We start from the raw sequence: 23,362 nt of genomic DNA, 5'->3' as shown, positions 1-23,362 counted from the left end.
CAACATAAAAAATTTTGATACAATCACATTTTTTCAATCCCTATTGCCACTTTCTCTGGGAAGAAAAATTGAACTGGAGTATTCTACCAGTCTTATTCTCCGCATAGTTATAATCATCTGGTGCTGAGCCAGAGATGCCCTTTTAAACAGGACACAGATTCTCCAGTTCTCCCCACCCCATTCTTCCCCATCACTCTTCTTGGGGTGTCTGTTGCCTTTTTATCATGCCCTGAGTTTTCTCATAATAGTAGAGAAAATGTATTATATTCACATCTCTAGCAAAAGTAAGAAAAGAAAAGAAGGGCTTAGAGATGTACATGTTTCAAGACAAGTAGCCAGTGCCTAGGATGATGCCTGGTGCCTGGAAGAAGCTCGGCCAATACTCCTTGAATGAAGGAAGATAATATCTATTTTTTGGATGTGAAGAATGTCCCCACAGGTGTAAGATTAACACCCCCCCCCAAAAATAAATTGTGTCCATGTAGAAGAATACCTTTTTCATTCATTTAAGGTGTCTGAGTGGTCCTTGTAGGTATTTGAGTTTGCAACCCTTGGCCACGGGGAAAATTCTCAACTCTTTAGTATTATCTTACAAGCTTGTGCCACCCTAACTTTCCAGGGAGCACCTCACAGTTCCCACCAAACACCTACCCTGCAGCCCCAACAAGTGACCTGGCCTGGCCTGAATAGGTCATACATTTGCACACCTCTTCCTTTGCTCACGTCCTCCCAGCCCCTGGAATGCGCTTCCTCATCGCTTTGTCAGCCTGACAGATCTTTTTGTTATCATTCCAGTCCCAGCCTAAATGCAACCTCTTCTCCAAACTTTTCTGACTCCGACACACAGAATTTATCATTCCTTCCTCTGTGCTCTGGTTTGCCTTTGTTAAAGAAAAACGTTTAAACTACCAGAAACCAAAGATTAAGTGCTGAATGGAAAAAGAAAAAAGGAAGATTTACTTTCAAGCAGGAAGCCCAATCTAGCACAGACTAGGAAAACTTCAGATCTGACAATGTGGGAGGAGAAAAGAGGTCATTTTCCAAAGCCAGGAGACTATGAGCTGTCCCTTTCCCAGGTTAGGAAAGCAAAGTCCCTGGGTGTTCCTGAATGGTTGCTGACACCTGGGTTTTTATTTTTTATTTATTTACTTGTTTGTTTGTTTTATTTTTGGCTGCGCGCGAGCTTTCTCTAGTTGTGGCAAGCAGGGGCTGCCCTTCACTGCGATGCGCAGGCTTCTCATTGCGGTGGCTTCTCTTGTTGCAGAGGATGGGCTCTAGGTGCGTGGGCTTCAGTAGTTGTAGCTCGCGGGCTCTAGAGCGCAGGCTCAGTAGTTCTGGCGCACGGGCTTAGTTGCTCCGCAGCATGTGGGATCTTCCCGGACCAGGGCTCAAACCCATGTCCCCTGCATTGGCAGGTGGATTCTTAACCACTGCTCCACCAGGGAAGCCCCTACACCTGGGTTTCTAATTAGACAAGATCTGGCTTAGTTGGAGGTGATCTTCTGGGTACACATGTGGTGCCTGGTTCGGGTTGGGTTTGTGACATCCAGCTGCCTCTGCGTGTACGTGAGGTGCCTGAGTCAGGGGGGAATCACCCAGTTAGCAGCTTACCTATTCAGCAGCCAGGAGACCAAGTGAAGGCTCATGACCTACCTCCACACCAGCACACTCACACACAGCACTGAAAATGTCATGTTTTTCTCCCCTATTAGAATTTTGTCTTTTTTTTTTTTTTTTTTTGGCCACACCTTGTGGCTTGTGGGATCTTAGTTCCCCGACCAGGGATTGAACACGGGCCCTTGGCAGTGAAAGTGTGGAGTCCTAACCACTGGACTGCCAGGGAATTCCCTATTTTGTCTTTTTTTTTTTAACCTTATGTCTGAGTCACCCAGCCCCTGCCCCAATGTTCAATACAGAGAGGATATTCAATTATTGCTTATTGCTTGACTTAAATAAGAGAATGCAGCAAAGTACCTACTTAGTATCTGACATAATAGATGCTCAGTAAATTATAGCTCCTGTGGGAAGGACACATGAGGCCAAATAACTGGCAGGAATCTTTCTCCCAAGAACAACGAGGAAAGGATGCCTCTACCTTAAGCCCAATACAGCTGCTACAAATTACAAGGCTGCATCTTTCTGTAAGGAGCTGATACTCCAAATCCGCAAGCCATGTTCCACAGAGAGAGCAATCTAGGAACCCCCAGCACTGCTCCTTGGGACAGGCTCTACCCAGCTGTGTGTGGGGAATGGGGGCAGAAAGCAGAATCCCGTTTATACCTAGATTTTATTGGTGCCTTCATTTCATGAAGAAGGTCACGTAGCTGGGAAATTTTAGCATCAGGATATAGCTGAAGCCAGTGGGGTCCAGAGCACAGGTTCTTTCCATAGTTCTGGGCAACCCTGTCATCACTCTGTACCCTGACTCTCTGCTTCTTTAAAACCTCTGTTACCACTGAGTCCCCTTTCATGCCATTTAAATCATCTTAAGTATGCAGGCTTTGTATCCCCGGCTAGACTGTAAATTCCCTGAGGGCAGGGAGTGTGCCTTTCAGAGTTGGGGTTTGGAATTAGGGCTCCGTGAAAGCTGGTGGGAGAGTTACAGAATGGACCTATCCCAACACCAGCAGGCCTGCTCCCAGCTGCAGACCCTGGAGACCTGGGCTTCTGCAAGAAATCCAGAGGCAAATTCACAGTTTTTATTCTCTCTGAGAAAACCTATCTGCTTCCATCAGCTTCCTTCTCAGCCCAACAACTCTGATAGCTATCTGCCCAACAATTCTGTAGAGTCAGATCTGACCAGGAGCTTCTTGTAAGCTCAGGGCAGTTGCAGAGGGAGTTGGAAACAGGAAACAAAAAAAAAAAGACAGGCAAGGTAAGGGAACAAGAGTGGCAACTAACCACCTACCCTCTGCACCAATTGCTTCTCTAGCCCTCTCCCCCAGAGGGCTTATCTCCTGCAGGGAGAGGTCTCCACCTGAGACTTGGGGCATGTGAGTCACACTTGAGGAGAGCTTCTTCTCTCTCCACCAGGATGAGTTCAGGCAGATTCAGTGCAGGGCAAGGGCCATGAGTCACCAGTGATGAAGAAAGAGTCAGGGAATGGGAGAGGGTGGGGCAGGCCCCTCTACTGTGTCAGCGTCCACAGCCTCCCTTCCTGTCTTTGGCCACGGATATCAAAGGCATTTCCTAGGCAGGTCAGGGTCTCTCAGCCTTGACACTATGAACACCTGGGGCTGGATCATTCTTTGTTGTGGCAGTTGTCCTGTGTGTTGTAGAACGTTTCTCAGCATCCCTGGCCTCTACCCTAAGATGCCAGTAGCATCCCCACCTCACCCAGTGTGACAACCAAAGATGTCTCCAGATGTTTCCAAATGTCCCCAGTGGGTAGGAAGAAATGAGCCTGGTTTAGACCACTAGTCTTAGAGGGCTTCCTGCCTCTCCTTCCCTTCCTTCTACAGAAGGTTGGGCTGGGGTCTCAGTCTGCCGTATCTCCTCTCCCGTGGCTGCCTCTTCCTAGCAATTCCTGAATATTATTCCCTTATCTCGTCAAAGGCTTACAGCTGCTTCTTTCAGGGTTGTGGATGAAAAGGAGTAAGTAATGGTCATGGAGAAGTAATCAAGTTCCCTGAGCTTAAAGAGGGAAGGAAGAACCAGGACAGGACCCAGGAGTCCCCATCCTATGGTAACCAAAAGTCCTGATGGAATGAGGCAGTGTGGTCCAACAGAAGCCTAATGTAAGCTACAGATATGGGCCACATATGTAATTTAAATTTGCTAATAGTTAGTTACATTTTTTTAATTAAAAGAAACAGGTGAAATTATTTTCAAAAATTTGTTTTACTCGGGGCTTCCCTGGTGGCGCAGTGGTTGGGAGTCCGCCTGCCGATGCATTGGACATGGGTTCATGCCCCAGTCCGGGAAGATCCCACATGCCACGGAGCGGCTGGGCCCATGAGCCATGGCCGCTGAGCCTGAGCGTCCGGAGCTTGTGCTCCGCAACGGGACAGGCCACAACAGTGAGAGGCCCGCGTACCGCAAGAAAAAAAAAAAATGTTTTACTTAACCCAATATGTTAAAAATATAGTCACTTCAGCATGTAATCAATATTTCAAAATTAGTAATGAGCTGTATTCCATTCTTTTTTTCATAGTAAGTCTTCAACATCTGAAGTGTATCTTTCTCTTACAATACATCTCAGTTGGGACCAGCCACCTTTCAAGAGCTCAATAACCACATTGGTTAGAGGCTACCATCCTGGCTATGGCAGGACTGAGTCTTCTTACAGAGGGTGAGGTTCACCCCTGCCCTTCTCCCAGCACCAGGGGGCTTCCAGAGGCCAAGATCTTGGGAACACAGTGAGGCAATCTAATCTCCAAGTAGATATTTGTAACTTAGGGAAAAAGATACCCATTTCAAGGGGCACCTACCCCACCCAAAACAATGCCCACTCCTGTACCCATAAACAAAGCAGCCTGCTGGTTGTCTGTTAGGCCCTTTCCAGAGACTTGGACCTCAAACATTCCACACCACACCCCATGTCAGAAGAAAGTTATAAATCCTCAGGGTGTATATTAACCTAACCCCACCCCACACAGAGACGTTCTCCCAGCAGTCAGGTACTTCCACCCAGGCTTTACACACCCTGCTTCTTCCCCTGGTACTCAGTGTGCCTAATGCAAGACTGTAGACCCATGGGGCCCTCAGACCCTGCCCTGTGTGTCATGATCAGTTCACCAACCCTTCACCCACATCTGCTTCCTAGTAGACAGAGATCATGCTTCGTTGAGCCTAGAGCCTCTGTTCGATTGATAAATTCCCAAGCCTAATGGACTCATTTCTAGTTAAGGTACAAGACCTAGGATTGGGGCCCCTGATGGAGACTTATAACCTCTCATTATGGGTGGGATCCTCCCCTGTCCTTGTTCTGCCAGGATGTACATCCTGAAATCCACTCGTCCCAGCTCAAACAAAGATGGTTCAGGGGCTTGGATAGGAAAAGATGGAAAAATGCTGAGGCTAAGGGGAAGAAATTCCAAAATTTTCCAAACATTTTTTCACTGGATATGTTCCCAGATAATCATTCAGCAGCTTTAAAGTTTGTTTGTTTAATCTTTATGCTCCTAGTACATGAGACCTGGCATAGAGTAGGATCTCAATTAATACATGTATGAATTTGCTGTAGGTGGCAAGTACAGCCCACACTCTGGGAGGGAAGGGGGGTCTCTGAGAGGTCTCCATGTTTGAAGCTTAGGAAGGAATGAGCCCTTATCTGCAGTTTTCCAGTGTCCTGACCCTTTATCCACAGAGGATTGGGTGGACAGCTAGATTTATGACTCATGAGGTCAGTTCCAGCATCCTACCTGTGCCAAGCCTGTGCTCCAGGCTCCCCTCCCTGCATGGTCATTCAAGCCCCATCCCCAACTGTAAAGACTCTTATCCAGTCCCCTTACCCTTGGGGCCACTGTTCAAGTTCCACTCACTTTTCTGGTTTTCAGGAGCCTCTTCAGTTCTGGCTCTTGGGGATTTCCTTTCCTTAGATTTGAGCGCAATCATATCTTTCAAATTATTTTGTTAGTCGGGTTTTTTTTTTCTGCGTTTCTATGTTTGAGATAGAAAGGGCTTCCAGTTTTCTCTGTTAAAGTAACTGCGTTAGACCCAAGATGGGAGTCGTGCTAAGCCACATGTCAGCAAATAAAAACTGAACTAAATTTCTTTGCTCTGACAGAAAAGGAAGCCCTAGGTCAACCCATCACTGCTTACCTGCTCAGCCCAAGTTACCTGACCAGAATCCAAGACTTCCCTTTTCTCCATATGAGGAAAGCAACCCTGCTTTACCCAATTAGCAAATGCCCAGTTTCACTTCCTTGTTCCTGCTCGTGTGGGTCTGTAAAAATTTCTCACCTTGTACATCTCTTCAGAGCTCCTTTCTGTCGGCTAGACTGGATGCTGTCTGACTCATGAATCGCTGAATTAAAGCCTACTAGATCACTAAATTGCCTGTGGAAATTTTTCTTTTAACACAGGTAAGTCTCCCATACTGACTGAAAATGCCAGGCTGACGTACTAATGCAGATCTGATCATCTAAATTTTGGGCTGAAAACCCTTCATTGATTCCCATTTCCTTCAGCGTGGAGTCCAAAGAGCATACGTAGCAAGGCCTCTCAGAATCTGACCTGGGTTGATTTCCTGGGCTGCTTCTCAGGCAACCCCATCCTCATACCCTTCATGCCAACATCCCTGACATATCTGCTGTGCCCCCCAAGTCAGCCATGGTCTCTTACCCCTCCTCCCTTTACATATGCTACGTATCCGCCTGGGACATTCTACCTCCCTCACTCCCACTCACCCAAATGTCATTTTCCACAGGAAGCATTCCCTCGCATCGACTCTGCAAGCCTGAGTCAATCCCCCACTTTCACGTTTGCGCTCTCTTAGTCCGCCCAATTTCTTCTCACAGTGTATTATAATTATCTATCCTCATGGAATTATTTTCATTTCCTCAGGAAACACCGGGTTAAGCCTCCAGCAACCATTTTGTTCTATAAGACTCTACCCAGAGGCAAATTATCCAGGAGGGTGACAAACCAAGGCTTCAGGGCTCCTTACCTGCCAGGACTCTTCCAAGGCCCTGGGAAGGCCATAGCTATGTGTTGACGTCATCAGGTGTTTTTTGTAAAGTTTTAGAAAGAAGGTATTTTAGCCACAATTGGTTAAAACCACTGTATCTGGGCTTTCCTGGTGGTGCAGTGGTTTAGAATCCACCTGCCAATGCAGGAGACACGGCTTCGAGCCCTGGTCAGGGAAGATCCCACACGCCGCGGAGCAACTAAGCCCGTGCACCACAACTACTGAGCCTGCGTTCTAGGACCCACAACTACTGGACCCGCATGCTACAATTACTGAGGCCCGCGCACCTTGAGCCCGTGCTTCGCAACAGGAGAGGCCACCGCAATGAGAGGCTCGCGCACCGCAACGAAGAGTAGCCCCCGCTCGCTGCAACTAGAGAAAGCCCGCAAGCAGTAACGAAGACACAACGCAGCCAAAAATAAACAAACAAACAAACAAAAAACACTGTATCTTTCCACCTTGATTTCCCCTCCATCCTCCTACCCTCCTGCAGCTTTAGAGTGACTGCTGGTGTTATGAAGTCCAGCTAAGGGGTAGTTGAGGTGAGAATATACTATGCTTGGGTTTATTGAATATATTTATACGATTTGTAAATGGTTTGGAATTTAGTTCAGTTATCGGTAGTCATCCCAGGGGAGAATGGCTTCTAGCAACACTGATATCACCCGCTGTACCAACTCTCCCAGAATCACGCATGAAAGTGCAGAGCCAGAGCTCAGATCAGTACGCTCATGTGACCTACAGCACTCAGATGCATGTGGGTTTGAAATGGGCAGAGAAGATAGTCTCTGGAAACCTCTTTCAACCATGAGACTTAACTAATACAAATACCATGCAATTGTTTTATATTGTAATATTTTGGTACGTGTCAGCTACAGAACATTTTTAATTTGTTGTGATTTATTTTCTCATCCATTCCAAGGAATCATTTTTTGTATATAATCTTGTATTCTTTTTCTTAATGTCGCCCCTGTAAAGATAAAATCTCCAAGCCCCATGAAACTTGGACTTGTCCCTACAGCTAACCCTCTGCCTCAGCTGACCCACATTCTCTCACTCAGAAATTTGGAATCTGGGGACTTCCAGCGGTTAGGACTCGGCGCTTTCACTGCAGTGGGCCTGGGTTCGATCCCTGGTCAGGGAACTAGAATCCTGCAAGATGCATGGCCAAAAAAAACAAGAAGAAATTTGGAATTGGGATTTCTGTATCCCTGGAACTGTAACATGTAAACACAAAAGCCGTGGGGTTATCACGTTTCTCTCTATGGATGAAGTACTGGAGAAAGCTAGTAGGCAGAGTAGCCTGAGGCAAAGAGTTGTGTCTACTTTGCTGCCTACTGGTTCCTGCCTTTTCCCTTCCTGTAGGGTCTGTTTTAGTTTTCTACTGCAGAAATGAAAATTACCCCAAAAGTTAGTAGCTTAAAATAACAAACATTCCTTATCTCACGGTTTCTGCAAGTCAAATATTCCAGAGCCACTGAGCCAAGTGTTTCTGTTCAAGGTTTCTCATGAGACTGCAGTCAAGATGTCAGCCAGAAACCTTGTACAACCCTAGTGAGAATGGAAATTGGTTCAGCCATTCTGAAAGCAGTGTGCCAGTTCCTCAAAAAATTAAAAATAGAAATGCCTTCTGATCCAGCAATCCCACTTCTGGATATATATCCAAAGGAAATAATGTCAGGATCTAAAGAGATATCCATGATTATTGCAGCATTATTCACAATAGCCAAGATATGGAAACTCCCTAAACGTCAACAAATGAATGGATAAAGAAAATGTTATGGGCTTTCCTGGTGGCGCAGTGGTTGAGAGTCCACCTGCCGATGCAGGGGACACGGGTTCATGCCCCGGTCCGGGAGGATCCCACATGCCGCGGAGCGGCTGGGCCCATGAGCCATGGCTGCTGAGCCTGCGCGTCGGAGCCTGTGCTCTGCAACGGGAGAGGCCACAACGGTGAGAGGCCCGCGTACCGCAAAAAAGAAAAAAGTTGTGATTTTGTGTAGGTGAGATTTATTCAGTAGATAAGTAACTGACACCTGGCTTTTTTACCCTTACGTAAGTGTATAAAACATTTTATATAACTTCATGCATTCAACAAATATACATAGTCTACTCCGATGGTGGACTGAGTCCTGGAGATAATGTGATGAATAAGAAAGTCCCTGTCCTCAAGGAATATACAGTCTTGCATTAAAATCCTTGTCAGACTGTGTGTCCCAACTACCCCTAGGTGGCTCTGCCTGTAATCATCAGCCTCTGCAACCTGCTCTCACTTACCGAGCATCCCCCATTTCTGGGTACTGGATGGAATATTGAGGCCAAGAGCCCCTGTCTTTGAGAAGTGGCTGTTTTAGAAGGGACCAGATGGTCAGAGAAACACAGTTGTCTGAAGTTTAATTTTAATGTTCTGTGAATACTTTTTCCCCTTGAACGCTGCAGGGGATCTGGACCAAAGACTGTGAGTGGGTGAAAGGAATAGAGAAATGAAAAACTAAAAATGACAAAAAAGGGAAGCAATGATACATTCTCACTTGAGAAATAACTGAGAAGAGATTGCAGGGGGTTGACGTGGGTGTATGCAAGTGATATGTAAATGTGACATCCACGACAGCTCAAATTGTTACAGTCCTTTTGTTTTACATAGTTGAATGTTGGTCATTGGGAATATTCTCCTGGGACCTATCGTGCAAATTTACTGACCACTAATCTCACTCACCCTCACTACCTATTTAATCAAGTGATTAAGGTGAGACATTTTTCCAATCTGATCCTTAGCATCTTTTTTTGTATGACAGAGTTAGATACATAATCTTCAAATTTCTTCCATATGATACATGTTCTTAGAACAGAGAGTGATCGATTTCTTTGTCCTCAGTATTTCCAAAGAAACTACCCCAGGATTTTAACATTTCTTGAAAGGCTAAATCATGGTGAATAGGTAGGAGGAAGAAAAGGAGAGGATAGGAAAAGAAAGTTGTGGGAAAGAATTAAATATAAAAGGAAGCATAAGAGAAGATAGAAAAATAGAGATGAACTTGACAAAAGGTTGTAAAAAACTTCCCCACAACTCCCTAGGATCCACATAAACGCAGAGTCATAGGTCATCTGTTCCTTCCCAGCAGGAGCGTCGGCCACAGTGCTAGGTATGTATTAAGTTCTCAAATATTTTAAGTTGTTGAACTGAGCCAGATTGAATTCCATTTCTTTGAATTTATTGTCTCTAATGGCTAGCAAAGTCCCCAGTACTAGAGGGGTCAGAGCAGAGGTATAACGCCCACCTGATGGGGAGGTCGACAAGGTGAATCACACAACAGCCAACGCCTTTTGGAGGGACCCCCGATGTCCCTTCCAGCTCTGCGAGTCTACATCTCTATGACAATTTAGTCAGATTCGATTGAATTGAATTCCCTGAAACTCAAATTTTAAGCTCAGAAACACCTGAGTCTGTATTTGCAAATCCTGTTGTAGCCTGCTCTGCCCCAGATCTAATCAATTATTCCCATGTCCAACACCCAATGATCCTTTGGGGCTTAATTGTTGGGGAAAGTAACAACCTATCAGATTCTCTGGTCCTGCTGCCCTTCCTCAGATGCCATTAGTCAATTTTCAGTTCACTTTTCTGTTCCTTTCATTTCCCCCAAGTCATTTTCTTCTATTATTCAACCAATAAGCGTTTATTGAGGACCACTGCATATCCTGCCTACGTGCTTGGAACTATATAGAATACAGAACATGCAAACATCTTTGTCCCTGCCCTCCAAGGTGCCTAGAGTTTGGCTGGAGAGGCAAAACTGCCACATGTTTAGTAATTTTCAAAATGAGCTTAAGGCAGTTTGTAACCAAGGACTAAGTGCACGTCCATGGTGAAAATGCTGTAGGAGTTCAGAAAAAAGGAATATAGCTTTCAATTTGGGTGGTCTGGAGGGGGGGATTTTTTTTAATATTTTTTATTTGTTACACAAATTTTAAAAGTTACTTTCCATTTACAGTTATTACAAAGTATTGGCTATATTCACCATGGAGTAGGAGAATTTTAAATTGGACATTTAAATATGGGATAGATGCATCTTAACTGGAGAAGAAAGAAGGCTATCTTAAGCTTGAAGAACAAGAAGAAGACAGTAATTAGAGCAGGGCATTACATGTAAAGGCCTGAGTGGATGGAGGACAGGGGCAGCCCACGCTGAGACACATGGGAATTGAAGCTGAAGGGTTCAGCCCAGAATAACAGGCAGCTGTAGCAATGTTTCTAAAAGCTGTCATCCTCAACATCTTCAGTCCTTGAGGCTGAAATCCAGCCACATTAACACTGGGGGCTATTTATGACTGAGGGAGAAAGTGTTTTGTAGTCATCAGCTCTCAAAGGCTCATTCCAGCTACTTCCCACACTCAGCACCATCTCAGGAATGAAGCATGTGCTGGCAGCAGTGAGCATTATTTGCAACAAGGTTGGCAATCAGCTGGCTAGAAGAGAAGGTGGGGTGAGATGTGGAGGTTTGAGTGAGAAAGGTAGATGGAGGAGGAAGGTTGAAGTGACAGACTGTAAGAAAGGTGAAGAAGAGGAGGCGTGCCTGAGAGATGATCATTAGTAAGCAGAGACATGTTCAGACAAAATTCCTCGCCACTTGCTGAGTGCGGCCCTGGGTCATTTCAGCGCCCTTTTGGCTGGACAGCACTCCCTCCAGGTTTGCTCTTCCTATTGGCCACTCAGAGTCTGTATGTGGTATCATTCCGCTTCTATCTCAGATTCACCTTTTTCTTCTTCATTCTAATCACAATTTACCAATCACAGCCGTTTAACAACCTTCAGCTGGCTGCTTCATGGATTTCTGACACCTCCTTGGAGATGCCGGCATTTACTACCCCAAGGAAAATCTAGTCCACCACGATGGAATCAAATAGGTTACCCTTTTTGTCTTTGTTTCCAGGCAGACAAAACTATATTTGGAAATTAGTGAATCTAAATTGCAATCCATAGTCAATTAAGTTATCATTAACCAGAAGCACACTTTGTGCCAGGCACTACACCAATCTACACATTTTATGTGCTGCATTTCACTTGGTTCTCCCAGCATTCCTTGTGAGCAGGGATTTTCAACCTCTCTTTACAGATGAGGAACCTGGAAGTCATAGAGACTATGTAATTTATACAAGGCTATACGACTAATAAATATCAGAACCAGGATTTAAGTCTGATTTGAGTGATTTCCAAGGCCACATTAGTGTGGACCACAGAATTTTAGGTGAAACACAAGTTAACAAATTTATCTTAGTTTTTATTTTAGTTTGCATATGTTAATTTGGTGAGTTCCTAGAGTCCTTTGTATTCAGCTCCTACCAGGTACCTATTCCTGCTTCCTTTAGATATTGAAGACAAGGACTTACCTAAGACAAAGAAACAACTTGCAGTTTCTTGTAAATGGTAGGTATTCGACTCATAGCTATTAAATGAATTAATAAATGAATTCCTACACACATGCATGAGTGAGTTAACAGTAGGCATTTATAAATAAGGATTTGAATGTGTAATAAAGAGAGACGATAGTCAAAGTGGGATAAGAGGAAGTTTCCATTTTTCCTTCATAGAGAAAACAGTTCAAATATAGACACCAAATCCATCCAGGTCACACTTTTTGACCCTCCATTAATACAGTGGATTAAGTAGTCATTCCTGGCTCTCCTGCCAACCTAAGCCCAGTGTCACAGACCCAATAACCACTCCTACTCCTTCACCCTTGCCTGCCTCAAAGTATAGAGGTTTCATAAGCCAGACACTCTCTTTCCCTCACCTTTGTGGTTAGAGATGAACATGTGACCTACTTCTGGCCAATGAGCTTCCAGGAGGAATTAGCTAGCTGGCTTCTGAGGAAGAAATTTGTTCATTGATTAAAAGAAGTCTACCACCAAATTTATTATTAAATAAAGAATAAATATCCTTATCACTTAAGGTACCTTGCTTGAGTTTTCTGTTACTTATAACTGGGCAGATGTAATACAGTTGACCCTTGAACAACATGGCTTTGAATTGTGCAGATCCACTTATACTCGGATTCTTTTTCAATAAATACATATTACTGTACTACATGATCTGCAGTTGGTTGAATGCATGGATGAAGAACCACAGATATGGAAGATTGACTATAAAGCTATACTGGAATTTTCAGCTGTGTAGAGGGCAGCCACCCCTAACGCCTGCATTGTTCAAAAGTAAACTATATATTCATCTAATAATTCCATTTAATTCAGTAGATTATGTTTTTAAGTCCCTACTAAGAACTCAGCCCTGGGCTTCCCTGGTGGTGCAGTGGTTGAGAGTCTGCCTGCCGATGCAGGGGACACGGGTTCGTGCCCCGGTCCGGGAAGATCCCACGTGCCGCGGAGCGGCTGGGCCCATGAGCCATGGCCGCTGAGCCTGCGCGTCCGGAGCCTGTGTTCTGCAACGGGAGAAGCCACAGCAGTGAGAGCCTTGCATACCGCCAAAAAAAAAAAAAAAGAACTAAGCCCTGTTCTCTTCAAACTTTCCACTAAATCTGCCATCCTCTGACATGTCCTTACTCTTCCTTCTGTCTTTACTTCCTGGGAAATAGTTGGTCTTTCCTCTCCTCTATTTTACATTCTATAGGTCTATAAGAAAACATCTGCTTGACTGATTCTATTTCAAAATAGAGAAGGAAGTAGATTAGAGTTTATCCATGTTTTGTGAGCATTGTCTCATGTGAATCTTTACCATCACACTTTGGGGTAAGTATTTTACCCCTGTTTTGCAAAGGGAAAAACTCAGGGTAACTGACTCAAGGTTATACAATTTGTAAAAGTGATGAAGCCAGGTTGTCTTGACCTGTTTAATTGCAAAAGCCATACTCTTTATACCTCATTCTTTCCCACCTACTCTCACTTCCACATAAATTGGTTCCTTCGGGCTTATGCTGTTTGAACAATCTAAACTACCCACACATGCACTTCCATTTCTCTATCTGTATTTGTACAATTTACAGTCAACACTTGGTTATCAACATCTGTGGGGAGAGAGCAGTTACACAGATATTCCAAACATAACTCATGTTTGTCTCAGAAACTCACAAGGTAATTTGTTTTTATAGCAGATTTTCCTTCTAATCATGTTTTCTTCAAGCTAACGCTAAGATAAATTTGAACTTTCTAAATACTCAGTGATGGCAGAGTAAAACAGCTCAAGCTGAGGAAGGCAACCACCTGGTAGGATTACAATACCTGTAGTATTGTTATAGCAGCCCTAGCAAATAAACACACCCTACTTTCAAATCTTTTAGGTAAATAGCTAGACGTGGAATTACCACATGATCTGATTAATCATATGGTAATTCTATGATTAACTTTTTGAGGAACCACCATACTGTTTTCCACAGCTGCTGCACCATTTTACATCCCCACCAGCAATGCACCAGGGTTCCAAGTTCTCTACATCCTCACCAACACTTGTTATTTTCTAGGATCTTTCTGTTTGTTTGTTTGATTTTAGTATTTATTGATGTATTTGGCTGCACCTGGTCTTAGCTGCAGCACGCGGGATCTTCCTTGCAGCATGCAAACTCTTTGTTGCAGGGTGTGGGATCTAGTTCCCTGACCAGGGATCGAACCCGAGCCCCCTGAATTGGGAGCGCGGAGTCATAGCCACTGGACCACGAGAGAAGTCTTCTGGGGTCCTTTTTTTTTTTTTTTTAATCTATTTTTGGCTGCATTGGGTCTTCATTGCTGTGCGCAGCCTTCTCATCGTGGTGGCTTCTCTTGTTGTGGAACACAGGCTCTAGGCGCAGGGGCTTTAGTAGTTGCAGCACACGGGCTCAGTAGTTGTGGGTGCAGGCTCTAGAGCACAGGCTCCGTAGTTGTGGCGCACGGGTTTAGTTGCTCCGCGGCATGTGGGATCTTCTCAGACCAGGGATTGAACCCATGTCCCCTGCACTGGCAGGCGGATTCTTAACCACTGCACCACCAGGGAAGTCCCTAGATAAACTGTTTGATGTGTGTTTCTTTTATATATATATGGGTCACAGTTTGTTTTGTTGTGGTTTTTGTTTGTTTTTGTTTTGTTTTTTGTTTGTTTTGACCGCTCTGAGCAGCTTGCAGGATCTTAGTTCCCTGACCAGGGATTGAACCTGGGCCACAACAGTGAAAGGACCAAGTCCTAATCATGGGACTACCAGGGAATTTCCCACAGTTTTTTGTTTCTTTAAATTATGCTTTCATAGACTAAAAGATATAAGCCAAATTTATGATAATGGTTGTCTCTAAGAAGGGAAAGGCTTGGGACTGGGGTAGAACACATGGGGATTTCAATGACCATTAACAATGTTGTTTCTCTGATTAAAAAAAGATCTGAAGTATATATAGCAAAAACATTTACAGTTATTAACTTAAAGTGGTGGACATATGGTATTACATTTGTCTCTATTTTCAACTGAAAAACTTTTTTCCCAAAAAGTAGAGCAGTAAAGTACCAAACCATCTTTTTGGGGCAAGATAGAAAGTGCTATGCACTCATTAATCCCAAATTATTGACCATACACCATTTAAGAGGATGAAAGCCTTGTCTAAAGATTTGTACACTGGGACCCAGGAGACATGAGTTGAAGTTTTGAGTCCAACACTAATTAGGTGCATAACCCTGGGTAGGAAATTTCCTTTCTTTGAATATCACTTTGGTTTCCTCCAAGATAAATACTGAAAAATTATGGTGCATACCACTCTACTTATGAATTTTGAACTATAAACGAAGTGAAAAGAATTGCAAGAAAGTTTGATCTTTCTGTGATGCTGCAGTGCTTTTTAAAACACTCTCATGTTTATTGCAGCATCATTCACAATAGCCAAGGTATAGAAACAACCTCAATGCCCATCACCAGATGAATGCATAAAGAAGATATGGCGTGTGTGTGTGTAGTATATACCATATATACATGGTATCTGGTAAATATAATGGAATGTTCTTCAGCCATGAGAATGAAGGACATCCTTCCATTTGCAACAATATGGATGGACCTTGAAGACATTATGAAAATGAGATAAGTCAGACAGAGAGAGACAAATACCATGTGACATCACTTATATGTGGAACCTAAAAAAGTCAAATTCATAAACACAGAGTAAAATGGTGGTTATGGGGGGCTGGAGAACGGGAGGATAGGAGAGCTGTTAAGGGTACAAACTTGCATGAAATAGTAACTAAGTCCTAGAGATCTACTAATGCACAGTGTAGTGAATACAGACAACAACACTGTATTATAACCATCAACCTTGCTAAGAGACTAGATCTTAATTATTCCAACCACTAAAAAGAAATGATAGGGCTTCCCTGGTGGCACAGTGGTTGAGAGTCCGCCTGCTGATGCAGGGGACGTGGGTTTGGGCCCCGGTCCGGGAAGATGCCACGGAGCGGCTAGGCCTGTGAGCCATGGCCGCTGGGCCTGCGCGTCCGGAGCCTGTGCTCCACAACGAGAGAAGCCACAACAGTAAGAGGCCCACATACTGCGGAAAAAAAAAAAAAAGAAAAAGAAATGATAATTACATGACATGATAGAGTGCTAATTATCACTACAATGGCAATCATATTACAATATATAAATGTATCAAATTGACGTTGTACACCTTAAATTTACCAAATGTTATATGTCAAATATATTTCAATTTAAAAAATAAAAATATTCTTGAAAGGTTCAAACATGTACAAAGCAGAGAGTATGATAAATGAACACCCGTTTACCTATCATTCACCTTCAACAATTAACAGTTCATAGCATCTCTAACATCACTACTCCTCCCACCCAGATTTTCTTACCTTTTAATATAATTTATTTTATATTTATAATGTATTTTAATATAATTTTTAAAGTTGCAAGAATAATACAGGAACTCTATGTGGCTTTTATAGTCACCAATTATTTATATTTTGCCCAATTATATGTACATAATAAATATATAAAATATTCATGTAACAATATATATAAATTTTTTCCAAACCATTTATCACTAAATAGTGAACAGTTCCTAAGAATAAGTCACTCTCCTACATAGCCAGTAAAGCTATCAGAACGGGGACATTTCACAGTTATATAGTACTATTAGTTAATGAACCTTCATGTTCATATCTTGTCAATACTCCAAAGTATCCCTTATATTTTTCCCCATGAACCCACCCAGATGATTTTTTTTTTAATGCCAATGTCCTATTATTTCCTGGTACTCTTTTTAAATGTCCAGATATGTCCCCTTTTTTCTTTCTTTCTTTCTTTGTTTGTTTGTTTATTTTTGGCTGTGTTGGGTCTTCGTTGCTGCACATGGGCTTTCTCTAGTTGCGGCAAGCGGGGGCTACTCTTCGTTGTGGTGCATGGGCTTCTCATTGCGGTGGCTTCTCTTGTTGTGGAGCACAGGCTCTAGGCACACGGACTTCAGTAGCTGTGGCACTCGGGCTCAGTAGTTGTGGCTCACAGGCTCTAGAGCACAGGCTCAGAGTTTAGTTGCTCCGCAGCATGTGGGATCTTCCCGGACCAGGGATCAAACCCGTGTCCCCTGCATTGGCAGGCAGACTCTCAACCACTGCACCACCAGGGAAGTCCCTATGTCCCTTTTTTTTACTGTTAATGCCTAGACTTTGCTGGTGCCCTAAGCATGTTCTTGCTCTTTCCATTGGGTAATCTCATCCTGACTCAGAGCATCACACCTCAGCTGAGAGCGCACTGGGCTAGATGCTCTGTAATTCTCTTCATGATTCCAGAACCACAACCAACCCCATTCCAGTAGCCTTAGCTGAGCCCAGCAAGGGACAGTCTCAGGGGAGCAGTGTCAGGAGACCAATGGTTAGGGGAGGAAGCCATGTCCCCACCCCCAAAGCACAGTCAGAGAGACAAAAAGGAGGGAAAAAGCCACAACTGGGAGATGACCAGTGGGTGTTTTTGTTCCTGGTTAACGATTCCCTTTGCTCTTCCTTTTGCCCATTGGCATTTCCTATGCTTAGAAGTTAGCTTCATTTCTGAAAATATAATTTTTTTACTTGCTAATATAAATAAACTACTCATTCCATTAACAAGGCCAGCAGCACCTCCTCAGATGATTCCCTGGTGGCTGAAGCCAGGAGAGCTTCCTAGAGAGGGTCAGGTCCCAGAATGTCTGCCCCTGTGTCCCCACCTCCCCTCTGTGCTCCACCACGGCTGGGACCCAGAAACAACAAGAAAAGGAACCTAGCTCCAGCCTGCTCTAGCCCTAGACTCACACTCCATGGAGCTCATGTCACCAACTCTTTCAACCAGTATGAGAGCCCAGAATAGGTCCTCAGCATCCAGCAGAGGCTCCCCTGGGTCCTTTAGTCAGAACAGCTGGGTAGACTGTCCTCCAGGTTCCTGCAAGCTCCCAATGGGGCAAGACGACTTCTTTTTATCCAGAATCCAGGGAGGAGACAGAAGGGCTCTTACCTGCTCCTGCTGAGTCTTCCTGCTGGCAAGATGGAACCATAAGCTCCTCAAGGAGACCCTAATCTCCCTCTGCCTCGAGACCAAAGCAAGTGACCAAAATCTGCAGGGCATGATCTCTTCTTCCCTGAGGCCTGAAGCTTCCAGGAACCCAGGAGGGGATATGGACCTGGGTGTGTCCATGAGGGCACGGGGCTATAGCCTTATAAACTCTGGCAGGACCGGGATGCAGCCACAGCTTCAGTCCTGAGTGCCATTGTCTCGTTTGCCTGAGCTGTGTGCCTTGTCATTGGACCTGGATGTGTGGCCACCTCAGAAACAGCTCTAGGAGGAGAACCTGAAAGACACAGGCTGGAATGAAAGGGACTCTCAGCATCACGCCACGGGCCTGGCGGGAATCTTGAGTCCCCAATGGGGGTTCACCATTAAGGTTGATAGTTGTCTATCAGAAATCCTACTGAGTTGCATCCATCAGAGCTGGTTCAGAGAGCTGAGTTTGCCTGTTCTCTTCTCCTTCCTGTCCCCCCAAATCTGCACCCACCCCATCCCCTACTCTGTCAGCCTTTCAGAATTTCCTGAGACCCCACTGCATTCAGGGGTCCCAGGTAATCTCTTCCAGCTCCCCACCCACTATGTGTTCATAATCTAACTTGTGGTGGGATGAAAGTTAATGGGCATCAAGTGTCTACCCTGTTTCCAGAAGTGTGCTAGGTGCACTGACACACCTTGTCTTCCAGTCCTCACAGAAACTGAGGAAACTGAAGCTCAAAGGGGTTGAGTAACTCTACCAGGTCTCCTGACTCTTTCCAATGCAATTTTGCCCAGTAAATGTTTACCGAGGAGATTAATTCCCACTTCCAGGCTGTTGCGCGCACCCGTCTCCTCCATCGAGCCCCACCTTCCTCATTTTTCAATGTCCAGCCCCGTCCCTCCTCTTTCTGAAGCCCTCACACGTCACTCGAATGGTTCCCACTGCAGAGTGGGCACCACGCAACTTCACTCCTGTGTCACGGGAGCGAGTTTGTCTCAACAACATTTCAAGATCCTAAATGGCCAAGGCTATGCATTATGCTATTTTGAACAGATGTCGTTTAAATACTGTTGAGCAACCTCAACTGTCAAATACTTTTGGGTAACAGTAATTGTTCAAGTATTTGCTCTTCACTTGATGCAAAACTTAGAACAGAGACTTACCTAGTGGTCCAGTGGTTAAGACTCCAGGCTCCCAATGCAGAGGGCACGGGTTTGATTTCTGGTCGGGGAACTAAGATCCCGCATGCCACATGGTGTGGCCAAAAAAAAAAAAAAAAAAAACTTAGAACAGCCTCTGCTTCCAGAAGTTACAGTGTGAAAGGGAAACAAAACAATCCAGTCAGGGAAAGAAAGACTTGGAAACATGGACAAAGCCCTGCTAAAGAATTCTAAATCTATCCGTGGGGGTCAGACTCAACTGCCCGATTACAGCAGTGCACAGAAGGAGAATTCAGTTGGGTGAGGGAAGGCTGGCTAGCAGTGCTGAGGGATGGCTTTGCAGGTTTATGCAGGAAATCTGGAGGTACTTCACTAGCTGAGAACCTCAGGCTACATCTGCAAGGCTGTTGGTCAAGGTCACCACAGTTGAGAATTTTTTATTTTATTTTATTTTTTTTAAGATGCTGGGGGTAGGAGTTTATTAATTAATTTATTTATTTTTGCTGTGTTGGGTCTTCGTTTCTGTGCGAGGGCTTTCTCTAGTTGCAGCAAGCGGGGACCACTCTTCATCGCGGTGCACGGACCTCTCAGTATCGCGGCCTCTCTTGTTGCGGAGCACAGGCTCCGGACGCACAGGCTCAGTAGTTGTGGCTCACGGGCCTAGTTGCTCCGCGGCATGTGGGATCTTCCCGGACCAGGGCTCGAACCCGTGTCCCCTGCATTGGCAGGCAGATTCTCAACCACTGAGCCACCAGGGAAGCCCCACAGTTGAGAATTATTGATAGATGTCCCTCTGAAGGAGTAAAATGGCCCTCTGGGAGTTGGGATGAGAGTTGTAGGTTAGGAAGGAACACAGTCTGTCTGGACCAAGGCAAGAAGGGAGAAAGGGAAAGTTGGGGAGGAGGGCAAGAAACCTCATTTACTGGGAAGCAGGATCAAGAAGTTCAGCCTAAACCCAATGCTGAATACCACCTTGTGTGTGTGTGTGTGTGTGTGTGTGTCTAGGGAAAGGGGCTGTCATCCTTCTGATGTAAATGTAAAACCTCTGAATGTCTGGAACACAGCAGAGAATCAATAGATGTGAGGTTACTTCCCCATTCTCTTGTGCCTGTATCTATAAATATAGGCCAAAGTATGCAATACTGAAAGTCAGGGTCCTGGTGGTGTGGCAGAATCCTATCACATGATTCAGCCTTGAAGTTTAACCTGCAAGGTCAACTTTCTGCCCTGCATTCCAGTTTCTCCACCCAGGTGACCCATGTATTTTTCATATTCACTCTTCCTTTTCTAACTTTCTTGGTTTAGGGGTTTAATTTTGCCCAAATGCAAATGTCCATGAGTCTCTGGTCCACAATGAATATTAATGTTTTCCTTTTTCTATCATAGGATGACAGTTTCCTTATACAACTGTTTCCTAGCCAGAAGTAATGTACATGACTCATAGTTCTCAAGAGGTGTGTGTGCGTGTGTGTGTGTGTGTGTGTGTGTGTTATTTAGGCAGCTACAGCATTATATAAGACACTGTGCTTTAGGAGACACATTCAAAAAAAATTATATTTGGCCTGGACATCTTTAAATATACATGTAATATGATGAGTATATGTGTTTTAGAGAATCACACAAAGCTGGACATGACCTAATTCAAGGTTGAATGCTGGGCATGGAAGCCATGCTCTTAAACTAAGGCTAAGTCTTAACCTGGCCTGCATCGGCCTCAGATTTTTGGATTATTAAAAAGGCTTTTCTCAGATCTATATTAAGGATATTATTGTAAATGTAGAAAATCTTACTATGCAAACAGGCTTATCACTGCATCAGTTTTGAAAACAAAAAGTTAGAAGAACCCTAAATGTTCAAAGAAGGAAAAGGATTAAAAAATCCACCCCCTAAATGGATTACGATGTAACCACTAAATGTAATGCTTATGAAGACCACATGAAAACATGGAAAACAGCAGGTCAGAACATCTAGAGTGTGATTGTAGCAATGCGATAAAAACGAGTGGCAAAAAACCTGGGAAGAACACACAAAAATGTAAGTGATGGTTATATTACAGTGGTAGCACGGGGGAAAAATGTTTTTCTATTTTTCTCAAAAATTTTACTAAACTTTTGTAATGAGCGTGTTCAATTTGATACTTTATTCTAAAAATGAATAATTTAAAAATTGCTGTCCAGCAAGCTAAGTGTGAAAATTTCTTACTTTTGTCTCCTTTCAGAAAGTATATACTTACTAAATTCCTCCGATTCTCCACATTCCTTTAACTAATAAACCAAGCTTTTAGTGCATGCCTGGAATTGACGTCAGGACTGGAAAATTATGGTGAAGAGACTTGGTAGAAATTAATCTAATTCACTCACCTGTAAAAATATATATGAGGCAATTAGGTACAGCACAGTGTGGTAGGCCCTACCTAGATTAATAGTCAGAACATGTATTGGTCAGATAGCTTACGCTACAAATAAACCCCACAATGTCAGTAAGTTAACACCATGAAGGCTTTTACCTTTGCTAAACTTGAGACAGATCAGGTGACTCTCCAGGGCAACTTTATCCACCCATCAGTATTTGAACCCCTTTCATCTGACAATGCCACCATCTCAACCTTGGAGTGAGTGCCCTCCAAGACTTTAATGCTGGGGGAAGGTCATGTAGAGTGCTTTTTTTAAAAATTTTGTAAACACTTATTTACTCATTTACTTATTTATTTTTGGCTGCATTTTGTCTTCGTTGCGGTGCGCAGACTTCTCACTGTGATGGCTTTTCTTGTTGTGGAGCACGGGATCTAGGAGCATGGCTTTCAGTAGTTGTGGCACGTGGGCTCAGTAGTTGTGGTTAGGGGGCTCTAGAGCGCAGGCTCAGTAGTTGTGGTGCACGGGCTTAGTTGCTCCACGGCATGTGGGATCTTCCTGGATCAGGGCTTGAACCTGTGTCTCCTGCATTGGCAGGTGGACTCTTAACCACTGCACCACAAGGGAAGCCCCATATAGAGTGCTTTTAATTACCTGGCCTGAGGTTGCCTCATATCCCTTCAACCCCCACAGCATTAGCCTGAAGCTACTCATCGGGCTTCAACATAACTGCAAAGGAGACTGGGAAAAGTAGCCTCCTTTTTAATCCAGACATAGGAAAACTAAATGAGATTTCATAAACACATAGTTTTGCCTCTGTCACTGGCCAATTGGGCAGGTAATTACACCATCATCTGTATGGAGTTCTAAAACATCACCAGATTAAACCTGAAATAAGATGCTGCTTAACTCACGTTTCTGCATAATTGAGGTGGAGTGTTTCTTTGGGTGGAAATTTTTAAACATCCTTTGCCTGTGCTAAACTACCTCTGTTGAGTATTTTTTGAATCTCAGACTAAGTTCATGGTGCCACTACAAGCAGTAAAACTAACTCTGAGACCTGTTAGTTGACAGTTGCCTGAAGCTGCAGGTCATAGTTCCCTTGAATTCTAAAACTAAATAATGCACAACACAGTAGTATTTACTAAGAGTGATCTCATCTAAGCTTAAACCCTGTAATGTATCACCCAAGAGCTGGTACACACAAACATCTACCTTCCTGAAGAGAGAATAAGTAGCTACAAAAAGGAATGCATTTTTTAAACATGAAAGTCAGAAAACAAAATAATACAAGTTAAATGTGCATATGATATGGCTCTACTGTACAATTTTAAATTGACTGTCAGTTGCTATCCACCTCAACGATATAAATGTTGAACAAATATTTATACTTTCAATCTGAGGAGTGGCACATTAGTGTCCTGTCTCATTCACTCTTGTATCCTCAATGTCTAGAACAATGCCTGACATATTACAGGCACTTGATAAATATGCTCAGTAAATGAACGGATGGGCATTTACATGCTTGTTTTCCTTGGACCAGTGGCACTGTCATCACCTGAGAGCTTTTGAGGATTGCAGAATCTGGGACGCACCCCAGACCTACAAAATCAGAATCTGTGATGGCTCTGTGTAAACTGGACTGACCACTTTTGAGAACAATTTGGCATCAAATTAAAAAGTTGAACATGTATAGACAGTATGATTCAGCGATTCTATGAGTAGGCATATAATCAAGAGAAATTCTTGCA

Source organism: Leucopleurus acutus (assembly GCF_964270905.1).
Source record: "Leucopleurus acutus genome assembly, chromosome: 8".
Taxonomy (NCBI): Eukaryota; Metazoa; Chordata; class Mammalia; order Artiodactyla; family Delphinidae; genus Leucopleurus; species Leucopleurus acutus.
This window is presented reverse-complemented; position numbering follows the sequence as displayed.